Source organism: Cygnus olor, chromosome 4 (genome assembly GCF_009769625.2).
Source record: "Cygnus olor isolate bCygOlo1 chromosome 4, bCygOlo1.pri.v2, whole genome shotgun sequence".
In the NCBI taxonomy this organism is placed as follows: Eukaryota; Metazoa; Chordata; class Aves; order Anseriformes; family Anatidae; genus Cygnus; species Cygnus olor.
In genome coordinates this window covers 18,567,753-18,585,576 of record NC_049172.1, presented here as the reverse complement: position 1 = coordinate 18,585,576, position 17,824 = coordinate 18,567,753, and the positions used below count along the sequence as shown (strand labels likewise).

Here is a 17,824-nt window from a genome sequence, read left to right as displayed (position 1 = left end):
TATTTTCATGTAGACAGGAGCTGAAGGACTTGAAAGTCATAATAACCATGAATAATCACAACAGTCATGGTGGGGAATGAGAAAAGACAAGAGATAATAATAGGGGGAATATTTTTCTTTAGAGGTCATTGCCTGTCAAGTGTGTATATCATATAATTTGTTTTGTGCCTTTTTTTTTTTTATGGACTCTGATTTTCCTTTATGTTTTAATTGCCAAGAGCAATAAGAGAGGCCTGGATTATAGATTACTTGTAATAATGTTGACAAAGACAAGTTTTAATAAGAATGGGAGCTAGCTAGGCATAAAAGAAAAGAGGATGTTCTAGAATACGAAGTGTGAAAAAGCACAGGGGAACAGATATACACAACAGCTAAAGAGACAAATACATCAGCAACACGCAGTTAAAATGACTGGTCATGCAGTAACAAGAATCTTGAACATGTTAAAAAAACACCACAGCACTGGAACTACACCCTTGGGAGCAGAATGCATCTATCAATAAGAATTCCACATTTTTTGCAGTAAAAAGGACAAAGCAGTGATATGCCTTCCTGATCATAAACACTACAGATTTTCTGCATCCAGTGCAATTTAAAAGTTTAAATACTATTCCCACTGAAGTTAGCAGGAATATGTAGCATTTAACACCTTGTTAGAGACCACCACTGCCAATCAGGATTAGCCCCTAAAGAAAGAATTTTTCTAGTATAATATGTTTAGCCACTGTAAGTACCGCAGTTAGTCTCACAAGAGGAAAAGTGGCTGCTGTTCTCCGCTATTAACTTTCCTTATATAATCCCAAATAAAAGTTAGCCAGAACAGGCAATGCTTAAAAAAAAAAAAAAGAAAAAAAAAAAAGAGTAAAAACTGAACTTCAGCGATGAAAAAAAAAAACCTATAAAATATTCATGAGAATTTCTGAGGCAGGAAATACAGCCCATGACAGTTAACACAGTGCGGTACAGATGAATGATATTCAGGGTTTAGATGCACACAGTAATTCACCTGATAGAAAAGCGGTATTTCCATGCCATAAGTGGCATAAGGCTCCCGTACATCACATGCATCATCTACTAATATTCCTGCTTCACACTTGTTCAAACATTACTCAGAGTCTGACAACCTTGCAGGCCACTCTCTCTGCTGATTTTGCTCTTTCCTCACACTGTCAGGTTGCCACTTCTGTGTTTTCACACAGCAAGCTGATGATCCAGTGTTTTCTCTCATGTTCTGGTAAATACACAAGCAGTGTATTTAAAGCATTCGTGTTAGCCAATGTCACTGTAATAACAAATACCAATTTGGGTTCTTTGCTATAAAATATGTCATGCTGTGATTTGAATAATGATCAAACTCAATACCTCTGTGATAAATTAGATGGTATAAATATTGTTGTACAAGGTAAAGGGACACAAATGCTTCTTTTTGCTGACAGTTGAAAAAATACTTAGCTATTCATTTAAAAATGAAAATAGGGAAATGAGAGATCCAGATGAATATTGTCAAACACACTAGAACAACAGTGAAATCCTCAATGCCTTTCAGTCCACAGTTATATACACCAGTTATACTGGTATTCTGATCTGCAAAATGATGAACAACAAACAGCCTAAGAACAAATACACCATAAATGCACCATAAATCATCTAAAAAAGATTAGTGTCCATGAAATATGAAATACAGCATGTAGTGAATTGCATAAACATTCAGGAGGAGTTTGGTTACCTGAGCATCATTTGTAGGCAGAATTTATCAAATTGTTAACTAATATTTTATTTTTCAGACCAGTATCCTAGGTGATGAGATATAGGTGATGTTTTAAATTATAAATGAGCTGTACTTGGAGACAGTTCAGCCTAAGTGTCCATTAAATAAATAGGTACCTTCAGAAAGACAAACAAGAAGCATACTATTTTATGCTTCTAATACAGAGGGCAGTGGCATGTCTCTAGCTAGAAAATTGTGCAGTTCCCTACTATGTAACCCATATAATACACTTTTACTCAGAAGACCAGGGGACTCAGAATTAGAGGTTTATAAACTTCAAAGACCCCACACTGATTTCTTTAGTTTTACAAACTCAAAAAGGAAAGCCATATGCAACAAATCAGAGAGAAAGACACTAACAAATGCTAATCTACATCATTTTACCCTCAGTGTGAAGTAGTTGAAAAACCCATCACTATCAACTCAGTTGTCATGAAGGGCCAATTTCTTTAAGTATTGCAGCAGAGACAAGTTCTTGTTTAGATGACTGAATATTCATTGTATCTTGAACTATTCCCTTAATTACAAGCTCTGCCCATAAATCCTGTAATGTCTGGAGAGACCACACAATGCTTTTACAAGAGCCCAACCCTGTTCTTTGCCCGTCAAGGAATCCATTAGTTTTAGAGAGGTCTGTGAGACATAAATTATGTTTCCTTTTTTAGCATAATACAGACTAATTATTAGCCACTGACATGATTGCACCAATGAAACATGTACAGTATATTTTTTGGTTATAAAGTTTCCCAACAAAAAGAAATCAGCAGCATTCACTCTCCAAAGAATAAAGGAGGAAACAGAAAATGTTACTCAGAGAGAACTATCAAAGAACAAAAAAGAAATTAGGAATAGGTAATAGGAAACAAAGTGAGACTGCAGACATCCTAGTAGGATGTTAACATCCTAACAAGCTGAGCCTAGTGCTCCACTCACAACTTCAACAACTCTGACACAAAACAAAAAAAATATATTTTTTTTTTTCATGGAAATGGGGTGTAAAAAAGGAGATGCATAATGTATGAGACGAAAGCAAATTATCTCCATTCCCTAAGGGAACAGCTTTTGTCTCACATGTAGGTCATGCCAGCATTCATATTTTCAGTATTCTTTATAAAGCCATTCAAGCATTATAGATTACTATGTCAAACTGGTACGCTGGGATTTTTTATTGCAATTAATATCCCTTGTAAGGAGCTTTGTAGAATGAACTCAAATATCACCAGAAGCAATTAAAATCTATCAGAGATGTGAAATGGAAGCTTAGGTTAGCTAAGGGGAAAAGTAGTGCAGCATAGTTTTCCAGAATATGAGAAGAAGGGCAGAAAATTAACAGAAAATCGTATCAGCAAGGCAGAAACATGGAAGAGTAAGAAAACAATAGATAGGATAATAAAAACTGTTCACCAGCAAGAACAAATACACATGAAGTAACCAGAGACAAACCCCCAGATTCTGGTTGTCCAGTTTGAGATATCATGGAGTTTCCTTTGATATATGATGCACAAGCCAGATTTTTTTTATATATATAGATAGATAGATACATATATACAAATATATATATATAAACCTGCTTGAAACTCTTGGCTGGATATTACTTTGCACTCTTTGTTTACTCTAAATAATATGAACGGCATGAAGCTCCATCAGGGGAGGGTCAGGCTGGGTGTTAGGAAAGGTTCTTCACCCAGAGGGTGATCGGGCACTGGCACAGGCTCCCCAGGGTAGTGGTCATGGCACCGAGCCTGCTGGAGTTCAAGAAGCATTTGGACAATGATCTCAGACACAGGGTCTGATTTTTGTGTGGTCCTGTGTGAAGCCAGGAGTTTGACATGATGGTCCTTGTGAGTCCCTTCCAACTCAGGCTGTTCTGTGATTCTATGAACTGTTACAAAAATCATGTAATAAGGAAAGATCCAATTAGTTTCAACCAATCACACAGATTCGGGCTGGTTTACTTATGTTTTACATTCAGAAAAGTTATTTTACCTAAATTTATACAACTATGTAATCAGCATAGACTTTAAATTCCAATTTCAGGAGAGTTATGTATGATAGACAGTCTTCTGAGGACTGCTTAAGCTGTAGTCCAAGTTGAAAATCATCCTGCTGATGATCCCAAACAAATGCTGATTTCACAGCATTCTTACATCACATCATATCACAATATTTCTTCTGCATCTTTAATTGTGAATTTACCTTTTAGAATTACATTCCAGTGACACTTGCAGGTCCTTGAGCTGCAAATATCCAAAAGCTATTTTCTAGGCTTAGCTTTCATCTTCAAAAGCATTCAAAAGCATTACCTGAATTTAGGCAACCATCCCCTTAAGCCCAGATGGCAATGGACCTTTAGCGTGGGATAGGCAGATTTCCTCCCCAACAAGGTGTTTCTGAGCATTTCAGTTGCTTGAGTACTGGAAAATTTCCAGGCCAAACTCGACACACTTTGGATTGAGTAGCGCTAGAATGAATGCAGCTTGATTGCCCTGTAAGATCTAGCAGTATTCAAGCGCCTAAACCTCAATGTATGTTGACAATTTAGGAGAGCTGGATTTAGCCCTTCACGTTTATGCACAATATGATTGTGCATAGTGAGTGGGCAGCACTGTCTAAGGAAGAGAGTATGCACATATGTGCACCTGCAGTCTTTGCCATTTCCTAACTTTTCAGATGTGGACATGACAACCCTAAAACAATTCTTTTAGTACAGTGTTTTTGTAATCCACCCAGAGAAAAAGATTATTTATCTTTGCTATAAACATCAATGTAATTTTCTACTCCATAGTAGGCAGGAGGATTGAATCCCTGATTAAAAGTGCAACATTCATCTAACCCTAAATTAAGTGCCATAGACAGAACCCACAAAGGTAACACAACAGCACTGGTTTTTGTCACAATTCATGAAGACGTTTTTGAAAAGTAACATTTGGTAATGCCATTCATGGGTCACTATCCCACTCATGGAGACAGATTTCACAACAGCATTTGATTATCTTCAATGCCTTTTCACCTTCTCTGTAAATCTGTATTTTAAAAAATAACTTGGATGCCTCTTGCTCATTTCATTATTTCAACAGATTGCGATCAATTTCAGCCTAAAAGATTAGCAGTGAAATATCTTCCACACAAAATGATGGAATTCTCTTCATAAAAGAGCCATGTACAGCTACTCGTCCCAAAGTACTGAAAGTATTCTATCAGGAACCACAACACATTTAGTAGACTGATGAAGTAGCTGTAAATCACTCATCTCTATCTCCTCTAACATCTATGTTCTATGACACTGCTTAATTCAAACTGGTAAAACCCACATTGTGCACCCTTTCGTCACAAATCAATGGGACTTCTTGCAGAAAAAAAAAAAAAAAAGAAAAAAAAAGTGATATTCATAGAGCAGCCGTACAAGCAAGCAAATTACAGCCAAGTTCAAAAACATACAGCAGTCAATGTCACAAACAGAATTGTGAAATACCTTTGATTTTTAATTTATTCAAGTACAGCACTTCCACCTAACATGTTTGGTTCTGACTGTGGGTTAGTAGAAGCAAAAGGATAGCCCTGTGGTTAAAGAATTGAATTAAGACAGGAAATTAAGTTAGCTTTGTCTTCAGCTTTGCCAGTTCATATGTGCCAAGACCATTCTGCAGTTTCCCATAACTTCAAAGCAAATTAGGTCTGCTCAGAAGCTCTGAAAATTCAATCATTTATTTAGGCACTTAGATAGGGCTTTGAAAAAAAAATGATGTGCCCCAAAATCTGCTCCAAGGGTTGTAGCATCATAACTGTTTGGCACTGCAATTTATTACCTATATTATGTAAGCTGGGCTTTGATATCATACATAAATGCTGAATGAATAAAGAATATTCAACAGACAAACATCCTTGTCGCTGGGTTCTTGAACGTATATCAAAAATTAGAACTTTCCCTTAGGTACAGATTAAATCCATATGAAGCAAAGAGTGGCTCATTTCACTTTCAGTGCTCCATTTAATGAATTCAGCCTGTTCTGAGCCTCTCATAAAAGCTGCATTTCTGATATTCACTCAAGATGAATCAAACACTAAAATACTGAAGCCATATTTCAAAATGTCTGCCAGCTGAATAGTATAAATTAATCCAAAGATAAAACTCTGAATGAAGGTACAATTGGGTTCACAGTTTTCTGATAATCTTCTTTTTCCCCATAATTAATATTGGAATTGTCACTAAACTTTAAAATCTGCAGCAGATATACAATCCCAGTTCAAAGATTATTTCCGAAGAAGCATTTTTTCTGACTGTTCCTCTTACATTAAAACTAACGGTGTGACCAGCTTCTGAGTTCAAAAGAATTCATTTGATGCCTACCGAGTATAATGATGTAGCTGAGATTCAAATCCGTCCCTTTGTTTACATGTAGAAGACAGTCACAGGAGCAAGCGATCAGATAATGTGACTATATATTCCCGGAAAAGAACCAGCTGCCAGGTTTCTTGTCACCAGTGTATCAGTGCAAGAATCTGTAGCCAGGGTTTCACAGGGCATGGTGCCAGTACAATTTGAAACTGATTAACAAACAACACTCTAGCCAGCGTAATTTATTTGGAGAGGGAAAAAAGATGGAAGAGTACTTATATTTCAAAAGCAAGAGTTCAGGGATAAAGAGCTGGCATGCCAACAGCTTGAGTACTGCAATGAAACTTTCATTTCCACGAAAATAACAGATTTTCTATTATTTTGAACACTAACAATAAACAACAAAAGCTTTGGACAAAATATTTAATAGGAGCATGTATAAGGCATAGCATGTAAATCCTTTAAACCTCCACCCCAATAAATGGTTGCTTCTTCTTGATATGCCAAGAGATCTAGCCAATAATACAAGATACAAACACCAGAGATTTACTTTTATGGAGTACAGCATCAAGTGCAGTAAGGGGGAGCCTATACGCCAAACTAGAAAGAACTCTAGTGTAACATGTCATTTCTCAATGCACACATGTGTTTCAAAACCTGCATCAGGAAATCAAGAGTCACTGAATTTATAGGGCTCCACAAAGAGCAGCACAGCTTCTCTGGCAAGCCAGTCATCCACGTCAGCTATGCATGCTTCATGTTAACATTATAGCCTATTAACACCAGTTATAACATAAAGAGGCAGTTGAGACAGAAGAAATAGAAGGTGGGGTAGAGAAAACCTGTTAGCTAAATCCTAGGCCTAGCAATAAAAAGCACAGGATGAGTTTAAATGTTTTGCCATTTAAACTGTCATTAAAGTGAACCTCTAGGATAAGGTTGCATTTGCACTATGTGCTGACCATGAATCACATTTGGTGCAAAATGGTATCAGGATGGGCTTACAAGCATAGTCTGTCTCTGCTTAATCCCCACTAGGCTTCAGATACCCAGAAGTACAATGTGGTATAATTTAAAAGGGTCTGTGCTTCAGGTACTTTTCAAAAGTTCGCTACAAAAGCACAGCCAACTCAACAGTAGTTAATAATTTTGTCTCACTGAAGGCTTGTCCCCCAGCACAAATAAATGTTCAGCCTCTTGACTCTGTAAAATTTACATTCTAAATTGGAATCAAAATAAAATTCAAACTTCTTACCTGAGATACTCATTCTTTCCTTGCTAGCCCTTTCACAAGTAAGTGAGAAGGCCAACCGTGAAATAGAAAAATCTGCATTAGAATAAAGATAAAAATCTACAAATCAAATTGTGTTCTCACTGGTAACATATGCAAGACTTGTGTGTCTTATGTACTTTTTAAAAGTACCTAGCACATATCAGTGTGTCCCAAAATATCTGAGCGTGGCATCACACCCATCAGAAAACAGGAATCATTAAAACACCGCAGAAGACACCAATAGTACCAACTAGTTGGTTGTTGAGGACTTTCAGGTAATTACCCAGGCTTCATGGCGTTCAGCACTCAAAAATCTATTGCGTGGAACAGATGGGAGAAAAGCAGAGACATCATTTTCATTGCTTTTGAAATGAATAGGTCTGAAGTTTCAGAAAGGCGGGATGTTTTAAATAGCACAATATAGCCGCTCTTTCATAACCTCATGGAAGTATGTCTAGGTTATATTGCTTCATGACTGACTCCATTACAGCTAATGAATGATGATGGTACTTGCAAGCATTAAAGTGTACCCAATACTCTATTTGTATGAGAGGTAAACAGTTGCAGACAGGAAATTCAAGGAAATTCAATTTGATTCCCCTTGCTCTGATGAACCATGATAACTTCGCTAATTCAGTCTTGGCATCTATTCCCTACTTCAGTATCAAAAAGTGATGCTGTCTAACACTTTACTGACTTATTTAGTAATAAACACCTGTTAGTATTTACCATCAAAGCTTCTTTGAATTGCAATTAAATCCAGATTCAAGCAGGAGATGGGTAGCTAGCAAAGTTCAGGTTCCAAAAGACGTTACTTTTTTTTCCCTGGTAGAAGATATTCTATCTTAAGCTTTTTAGGTCATATGACTGTACACATGGAAAGCTCAAACATGGATGATGACCAAGTTGCACCACATTAGAATGTTTGGAAATTCAAAAATTCTTTTACTCATAGTTTTTGATAAAGGCCTGCTTTACCCTATATTTTTATGGAAGAAGATGGATGTAGAAAGGGTAAACACAAATGAGGGAAATGTGACAAGATTCTCTGTTCTATTTCTATATTCTAGTGATTCTATGATTCTAAAATGGTATTTGTCATTCTTAATGAGGAACCACTGTTCTCTTTCTTCTATGGACTATAAATCCAATACTAATACTAAATGATGCAATGCCTCTTAAGTTCTATTATATATCTTCAGGGCATTCAAATATTCACACTATTGTTTAAACAGAACATTTAAAAACGCTGCTCACTTTCTCCTATTTTTCTCCTTACTGACAGGTAGTTCAAATTGAAAATCATCAAACCAGTAAACAAAATTAGATTTCAGTAATTGCAGGTGACTATGATACTTGATTGCCTTTCTGAAGGCAAAGGTGAAACTAACTATATTAAAGGAACTTGTTAATTTTTTATAATTAACTTTTTATGCGTTTTGTATTGTTTTAACCAATGCTTCCAAACTCTGTTGAGCTATAAAACAGTGACAACCTTAACAACTGGAGAGATTTAAAGTTTCAGTTAAGGGCTTGGTATGCTAATTAATTAACGCTATTTTCATTCCTTTTAAACTTACAATGAATTGCTTGTTAGAGAAAGCAGAGAAAAGGTACACTACAGAAAGCCTTTGTTATCTTCAGGCTGGATTTTAGAAATAAAAGGAAAATTGTTTGCTGGTAACTGGATGTCTCTCAAATTATTACATCAACAAATCTACCTCCTCTGCTTTTTTGAGACCTCCCACAATATCAGACCTGCTCATGCTGGAACTTCAAAGACTGAATCAGACCTCCTTAGTACTGTCTTGCTAGGCCTGAGATACATTGTGGTGTTCCCACTGGCAGTACATACAGAGAGCACAGGGGGAGAAATGCAGAGACAGAAGGAAAGAAAAGCAGGAGGGGAATTTGAGTGACAGCGTGGAGGGGACAAAGGCAGATAGGATGAGATTTAAAGAAATAGACAAAGGTTACATCATTAGCACAACACAATTTCCCCGTGACCTGGAACATAAGGCAAGTTGCCGCAACCCCACCATTTGCTCCCACCACACAGCTGTGAAGGCCCAGGGAAAGTGTGTGCCATTTTATTCTTACTTGAGAGAAGCTGACTGAACAAAAAATAATAATAATAAATAAATAAAGTAAGTAAGTAAGTAAGTAAGATAAAATTACGCTGCTGCTGCCTGAAGCTGCAGGATGCAGAGGATCTCTCACTGCTGATGTTCCATTTGGTTCCACACAACCAAATTTCAGGGGCTTCCTATAGTTTGCTTTTTGATCAGAAAGACAAGTACAAAATACAGCTATCAGAAGCTAAGACATGCACGGAGAAAGCTTGCCAAGGCAATCTAAATTCAGTCTCAAGTCAATATTTGCTATAAATGGTCCTTAACTGCGTGAAAGCAAACTATTTTTCATTGCACCTCTGCTCAGTTAGGGATTTCTTCAATATGTTCCTTTACATATGAAATGTCATGTCCTACTACCCTTAAAAATATAATCTCATATGTTTTAGATTTCTCTGGAATATATGGCACAGGCCATGTCCTATATGTTGTAGTTTACACACAGAAGTTACTGCTCTTCTGCCTCTAATGAAGAAAAAGTGGAACGAAGCATCAATGGTAATGACAGTAAAATAACTCAATGTCTTAATCCCATTTCTTGTACAAGTGGCTTTAAAGAAAACTAACTAGCTATTCATTCTGGGCCTCACAGTGCCAGAGGGGCTGAAAGTATTTTCAATTCTTTTCAGCACCAATAATGTAGATGATTCTAAGATATGTATTCTGTAATTATTGTACTTTTGGCATATTTCCTCCTGTGTACTTCAAATTCTACAGAGCATTTCCACTGTAATACCATGACACTCAATGTAATTATGCTGGAAACTATTTTTGCCTTTTTATTTAAATCCACTATGGTGCTTATAATAGGATGCTGTATTGGATTCTATTTATTTTCAAACTGCAAACGTGAAATAGATGTGAATGTCACATGGTAAATATCATTATAAACCTCTACAAATTGGGAACAATAATTGAAATGGCACATACCTGTTTTTACTTGAGTCTGTGACAACTGGCATTTTTCTTGTTTCACACAGCTAATTACCCAATGCAGACAATTAAGACCAAGTGTGGTTCCACCATACTCTTTTCTCTCAAAGTATTATCTCAGTAGTTCATTTTAACCACATTAATAGAAATATTTTGACAACAAGGAGAAATAACAGCTTGGAATAGCTGTTATCAAATTTGAATGGTACAGAAAATTTCTAAAATGTTCCCAACTAAATCTAGTCAGTTAACATGCAGTAGATCTGCACCAGCAACCCTTATTTTTTCCTGTTGAAAGTGCTGTATAAATAATTGCATTCAAATCAATGTACATGTAAGGATTGTTGAAAGTGGCTATAACAATTTATTACAAACCTTCCTACGCTTCAGGGGACAAAACTGTAAATCTGACAAGGTTCACAGTGCACTCACAGAGACTGTTTATTCTCAGTTTAAAGAAAAAGTGACTCAGCTACCAGTTTAATATGTGAGAATTGATAAAAGTAAAACTGTGCTTTTCTTTACCTCTGCCCAAAAACATCAGTGAGATCATTAGTGTATCTATAACCCTTCTTTATTACACTCTTTATTAGCATTGATCCAGCTCTAGAACTATAGCAGCAAGCTGAACCGTCACTCAAATGACTCAGGTTATAACCAGGTCACCCTGTCTATGCTGGAGAAGTAGCATGCTCATCTTCGAGGGAGACCACTCATTCATCAACTTTGCCAGCTAATGAACAGATCAACACTGGCAGCAACTAAGAACACTTCTTTTTTTCCCCAATTGGTTGTGATTCAGATAAAAAGATGCAATGATGAACATACAGTGAGAGTCCAAAACTATTTGCTCTCCCTGACCATACAAGACAAAGCAGAAGCTACCAAATCATTCAGTACCCATATGGACTGCTTTTCAATATCAATAGGTGAATGAATAATTATATGGAGGAAAAAATGCAGGTCAATCTATAATAATACAAGATTTTAAAATAATGGTAAGACGAAGGAAGAAGCACTGAAGAAAGGCATTCTTTGTAGACTTCACAATGGAACAATTGTCAGCTATGTAAAATTGTACCCAACTACTAACTGCCTAAAGGCATCAAAGACAACTATTATGTTGATTTTGTATGTGCCAGAATTTCTTTACATGTCAGTTAGGAAGGCTGCATGACCTTGACACGATGACAACAAAAGACTGTGAAATCTGCAGACTCACACTGAAAAGCCTGCCTTCGAGAAACGTCACTCACAGAACCTCAATTGCTCTAAGATGCTTGTAAAGACTGATGAATTTCATGTGTGAAGCTCTTAAAAACAGAGCAATCTTGGAACGGTGATTAAATATGGAGGTATCTCCTTAGCTACTCTAAGAAAAGTATTGTAAAAGCTATGTTTTATCTTGCTTTTTTAAATTAACCATAAAAATTAAATTATCAAGAAAAGGGCATTGTAGCTCTAGGATGTTCCCTATCCAAAGATGTCAAAGCAATTTATAGATGATGATGAATTTAGCCTGGAATCAACTACAATTACATTTCTTACTTACTTATATGAGGAAAACTGGAGAATCGGCTGAAGGGTATCACCAAGGTATTATGAAAGACCTCAGTGTAATACCCAAATCTTCCAATCTACTGTCACTACCCCAGTTACAAAAACGCCCCTTCTTCTATCAGGTAGCTAAATCATGCCCATTCAGGGCTTTGCAAGAGAATTAAAATTGATCTGCCAGAGATGTGGAGTCAGAAAACATAGCATAAAACATCTCTAGTATCTGTGGAAACACTCCTTCACTGCAAGACAGAGCTGACCCTCTCTCAAGGATCCTAGTGAGTGCCGAGCAAACCACAGAAACATGTCCACTAGAAGTTCTGGATGTGGAGAAGACTAATTTTAGGGCTCAAGATGACACAGAAACATTGATTCTTCAACATATGGATTCATGATGTGGTTTCAAAAGGTAACTAACTTTAAAATACATAGATATATTGCAGGCTTGATATAATTGTATTCCATACTTATTGATAGCCATAACTATCATACTCAGAGTACAGAATTGCCAGGAGATATCTTTATCTTATAAACATCTAGTGGATTTCCTCTAGGCTGGTACCATGAACCTGCAATCGCTCTTAGAAGACAGGGTTGCCATGAACTAGGAAAAAGTTCTGCTATATCGAGGTTATAAAATTTTAATTCTCCCCTTCCAGGTGACACAGAAAACAGATTGGAGTAAGCTTTGACAATCTAGTTGACATAGTCAAACATTTGCCACAAAGTTCTTAACAAATTGCAAGTCTTAAGGCTCACCCCAATAGCACCAGTCTGTGGCACTCATATCCCTGAAGAGTTCTCTCAAACTGAATAACTCTATTACTGACAGAAAACTTTATACTTACTTTATAAAGTATTAATATGTAACATGTTCTTACTTACAAGAAGGTGGTAAAAAGTTTTGCCCCCCAAAAAACTTTTTTATCTTCCAATTTATTACTTGATAATTCAGTAATTTATTGGATTGATTCTGATGCCATTATAATTAATGGGAATATCTCCACTGAGCCAGCAGTCCTGCTACACCTGTAAGGGCAAGATTCCCAAAATCTGAAAAAACTACAGCAAATAATAACTGGAGTTTAAATGTTCAATGATTTCTAAAATGGTGGTTGTACTCCTAAAAGGCAAAAACATTATTCTTATTCGTGGTGAAGAGACCACAAACAATAGCTTTTAATTCAAAACTGGCAACTTCTCCAGTACTCTAGTCAAGTGTAAGAGATTCTTATGGGATGGCTAAATACACTTATAGAATTAAAAAAAAACAAACAAAAAAAAAAACCACTTGAGTTCATGTTCAGCTGGATTTTGTTTCTTTAAAGATAAAAGGCCAAGTAAAGAGGTTCAAAGCAGAAAAGTGTGAGAGCAGGATATGATACATTCAGAGTATTTCTCATACTCTGAAGAGGAATATAAAGCAATCAGTCTTGTGTTTGCGTTTTGATATAAAGTCTTTTATCAGACTTTCTGATTCTAAACTTATCTTGGTCTGAGCAAATTCTGTCTGTTGAGCCAGCCAGGACTGCCTAAATTTCAAAGATTTGGACTCTGTAAAAATAGAATAACCTAGAAATTGCTTCAGATTGTTCTGGGAAAAGCTGGAAAGGAAGAGATTTGTGTTCTACAAACACTATTACTGAAAGAATTAGTGTGCATTTCCAAAAACATGAGCAAGCAGTTGCCTCACTTCACTTGGATGGAGGTTCTCTTCTTTTGGGCACTGAGATGATAGAGTCTAGAAGCTCTTTAGTGATGTAAGGAAGATTTTGGGCCTAAACTAACATATTCTGCACCCAACAAGACTTATTAGCTCAGGCCTAATGCCGTGTTGAAGTAAATTACTGGGTCTCAGATTGAGCTGACTCACAGCAAGTGGGTAAAATAAACTCACTCCCACCTGCTGCCTCCATGGAGACGCAGAGGTGAAAACACCCTCAAGAGGGCCCTTACATGGCAGTAGGCAGAATTTTATAATAGATTAATTTTTTTTTAATAATCGCTGTATGAATAGTCACAATTAAGTTGCAACAAAAAGCTGTATTTAATCAACCCCTTTTCAAAAATTGTTTTAATAGTGAAAAGCAAAAAGAGTTGGCAGATTGAGAATTATCTACATTATTATAATTAAAGGGAGAGACTCTACTTCATGCTAGAACAAAAGAAAAGAAAATTTAAGCAAATCAAGACGAGCCAACTCGGAAGTGGGTTACTGACAAATTAAAGCTGCTGAAATATGCTTGCAGGAAAACAGGGAAGGGATTAAAAAACAAACTCCTGTGGAAAACCTGCTATCTTATTCCAGAAAAGCAGAACCAATTTTAAAGAAGGACTTTCAAATAAGAGGCAAATTGGCAACTTCCTAAGAAAGAAGGAGATAAGCTTGGTTTATCAAATGGAAATTTGGATTCAAAAGGGTACGCTGAAACAGAAATAACAAAAACAGGGAAGTTTGCCCAGGAGTGAGCCTCTGGCTTATTTGTAGGGTAAACACAGATCAAAGCTTGCCAAAACCAGAGAGTATTTAAGTTCTTAATACAAGTGACAAAATCGAACTTTATTTTTAGCTATTAATTGCAGCACAAGAACTACAACAAACAAAGTTTGATCTGAAACACAAAGAACTGTTTCAGGGAAGTTGATTCTGACTTGAGATATCACCCTGTCCTTGTTTAAAACAAACAAACAAACCAACATGCCTCCACTGATTTCTGACACAATTACAAAATGACAAAACACAGTGATAAAGACTTGCTCAAAAGGAGCTCAGGCTTCAAATGGGATCTTATTTGAGCAGTTACACACTGCTGCGAGTGACAAGGTGGAGAAAGAATCTCAGCTGGGGAAGAGAATACATATGGCAAGTAACATACAATTTTATGCAGTCACTACATGAGACACAGGTCAGTGAAACTATCAGCAAGGGTGCTCTCAAGGAAATCACAAGATAGCACAGAAGGAAACTAAATACACTACTTCTAATTTACCAGAAATGGCCTGGATAACGCTATCAAGAGTGCAAACAGCTTTACTGGGGGTAAAGCTTAGTACTGCCTGAAAAGGAAACTGCTACATAGCACCATGTTTCTACAGTTCCCATCTTACAAAGCACTGGCCTCCAAGCGTGTTGGAGTCAGTGTCACAGTATTAATGACCAAAGGACATTCTCTGAAACGTGCAACAAATTAATATAAACAGGAGATTTCTTTAAGCTACTGTTGGAACCCAGACCATTCACTCCTGTTTGAATTAAGCTTAGGTGATGACACTTTTACTGTTCCCTTGGTATTGCACAGACAAGTAAACATACTTGACCAATGCCTCTACTTTTCTCTGTCCGTCTGAATGTTTCCCCAGTCACTCTCCATATCTCCAGCTGGAGCTCTTCCACTTTGTACAATTTAATTCAATCCTCGTTAGGCCATTATGAGAGACTGGGTATACAGACGTGAGAAACAAGAGGGGCAACTTCAACACAAATATAATTTATACAGAGTGGAGAGGTTCCAACCAGAAAGTTTGAAAGAATCTATCTAGAATAAAAAGCTGAGAGCCTCCTAATTGGACACTCATTTGGGATTTTAGAAATTGATGCTACACTGAACGTTAGGTGACTTTATCCCCCTCTGAGCTATTTAATCTACCTTGACTGTCTGTATTTTGCCTTGAAGCCTGAATCAAAGCTAGGCATAGGACCCACATTGCTCTTCAAAAACAACCTAAGAATGAGAACTTTTTGAGAGCCCAAATTAAGGAGTAAGTCCATTCAAACCTATAAATCTACATAGTTACTTTCAGCAATGCATGGACACATGCTCTGGAGAACTTGCAGATGGGCTAAATTACCTTTACATGCATAGCATCCTCAGCTTACATTAACCCACTGAAGAACACGTAGGGAATGTAAGGAAAGTTTTGCTGCAATTTTAGTGTAAGTTTTTTAACTGGCTTCTTGAAGAGACAGGTAATTAAAAATGGTAACCTTTGGCTGAAGTTGGATGACAAATGCAGGTAACAGCATTGCTATTCCTGTACTTCAAGAGAAACTTACAAATGCTGAGAAAAAAAAAAAATCTCAAAACTGGCTAAGCTTTCATCAGATGTCTTCCATCAGATAGCTATTCAAGATTTTCTCCAACAACAAAGTAGATCCATGATTTGCTGAAGAACAAGAAGTAAAAGTATCTAAACTGAAACCCTCCAATCACTTCTACGGATTTAGCAACACCAGAGAGCTTGAATCCAGCATTTATGGCCCTCCTGACACAGCCCTCAATTTTAGACTACCCTAGTTATGACTGAAACTTTATCCTACGTGTAGCTTTTCCAGGAGTAGGACTGAACCCAATCCCAGAACAGAGACATTCACTATGAAGCAATAAAACATACTAGAGTACAGAAGAATTGTCACCACCATCTGGAAAAACTGAAGCTCCTAGCCTTGAAAGGGCTGCAACTGCCAAATTTAATGACTTTACTTAACATCACACAAACAGTTCCTGGTTTACAAAGACAACAACCTGTTGTTAATTTATGTCTTCATCTCAACAAGACTAAATGCCACATTAGCAGCTTAAAGAAAAAAAAAAAAAAAAAAAAGAACCTAACTTTAAAGTTACTCTCTTCTAAATACATTTCATACAGGAGAGTTCTGGTATGAAAATAAATAAAGGGTGTTATGTTTTTTTAGGTTTGGGGTGAAAAATAAATAAATAAATAAATACAGGTATCTTGTGTTAGTGTTATTCCAAACATTTTTGCAATAGAAGATTCCTTTTGAGTATCACATCAGTCACTAAAGTCTATTACATAAAAAGACATTTTGGATACAGAAAAAAGATCTGACTATTCCTAGAATTCTTGACTGATCTCTGGCAAACAACCTAACAGAACAACAGACGGTATGGCAGGCCTGATGTCCTAAGAGATAAATATTAGTATTTGCAGAATTTTATAGTGGGAAACCAAGTTGTCTATTAAGTTGGCACTACTTTCAACATAAAAGAGGCAAGTGTTATGATGGAGGGACGAAACTTGAAGAAACCAGAAAAGTAATCATTCTCATAACAGCTCTGCTATACTAGCCTCAGTTAAAACAAAAATACTAATTACCTTTCTGAGAGTAAGCAGAATCTTTGGTCATTAAGCATGGCAGAATGCTAACATCCAGGAGATTCCATGCAGCTATGAGTCTTCAAACCAGTTAAGCAATCACCAGGTTCTGAAATTAAAATAAAAAATAAATAAATCACAATTCATAACTAAACTATGAAACTAATTGTCACAGGGCATTGTAGAGAAAATTATACGTAAAAGGGTTCAAAAAGCAACTAAATAAACTCACAGAGGAGAAATCTACTAAGTGTAGGAAATTATAGCGAAACAAGTGGCAACAAAGCTACAAACTCCAACTCATGAAGCTCCCCAAGCCACAAACATCTGGAAGCTGGGTACTATGCTTTAGGAATTATCACTGCATACTTGTGCCTAATAATCTGTCACTTCTACTTTGGCAGCTCTCAAAGACAGAATTCTGGGCTAAACAGTTCACTAGCCTAACCCAGGGCAACCATTCCTTTTCTTATTTGCGATTACTATCACAGATATGCATCACTAGTGTTGTCTTATTTGAAAAAAAACAAGTGTATGGATTAGATGTGAGTGCACAGCATTTAAAATTCATCAAATTCTAAATCTTGATTTTTTTCCTTCAGTCAGTTCAAGGTTTCTCCTTTAGGAAATGCATGTTTCCAACTTGTTTCTGAAACAATTCTTCACCTTGGACTTTCTCTTTTGGAAATTTGTGGTAGAGCTAAACGTTG

At 36.6% G+C, this 17,824-nt stretch overlaps 1 long non-coding RNA gene across 1 annotated transcript in view; it reads right to left on the bottom strand.

The window, feature by feature from the left end:
- The window catches only part of LOC121070113, a 368,067-nt gene extending 350,861 nt beyond the window's left edge, over window positions 1–17,206 (bottom strand). The window contains exon 1 of the long non-coding RNA XR_005819903.1: window positions 17,115–17,206. This is a non-coding gene — a long non-coding RNA (uncharacterized LOC121070113). The remainder of the gene's footprint in view (window positions 1–17,114) is intronic.
- Between the last annotated feature and the right edge of the window lie 618 nt (window positions 17,207–17,824).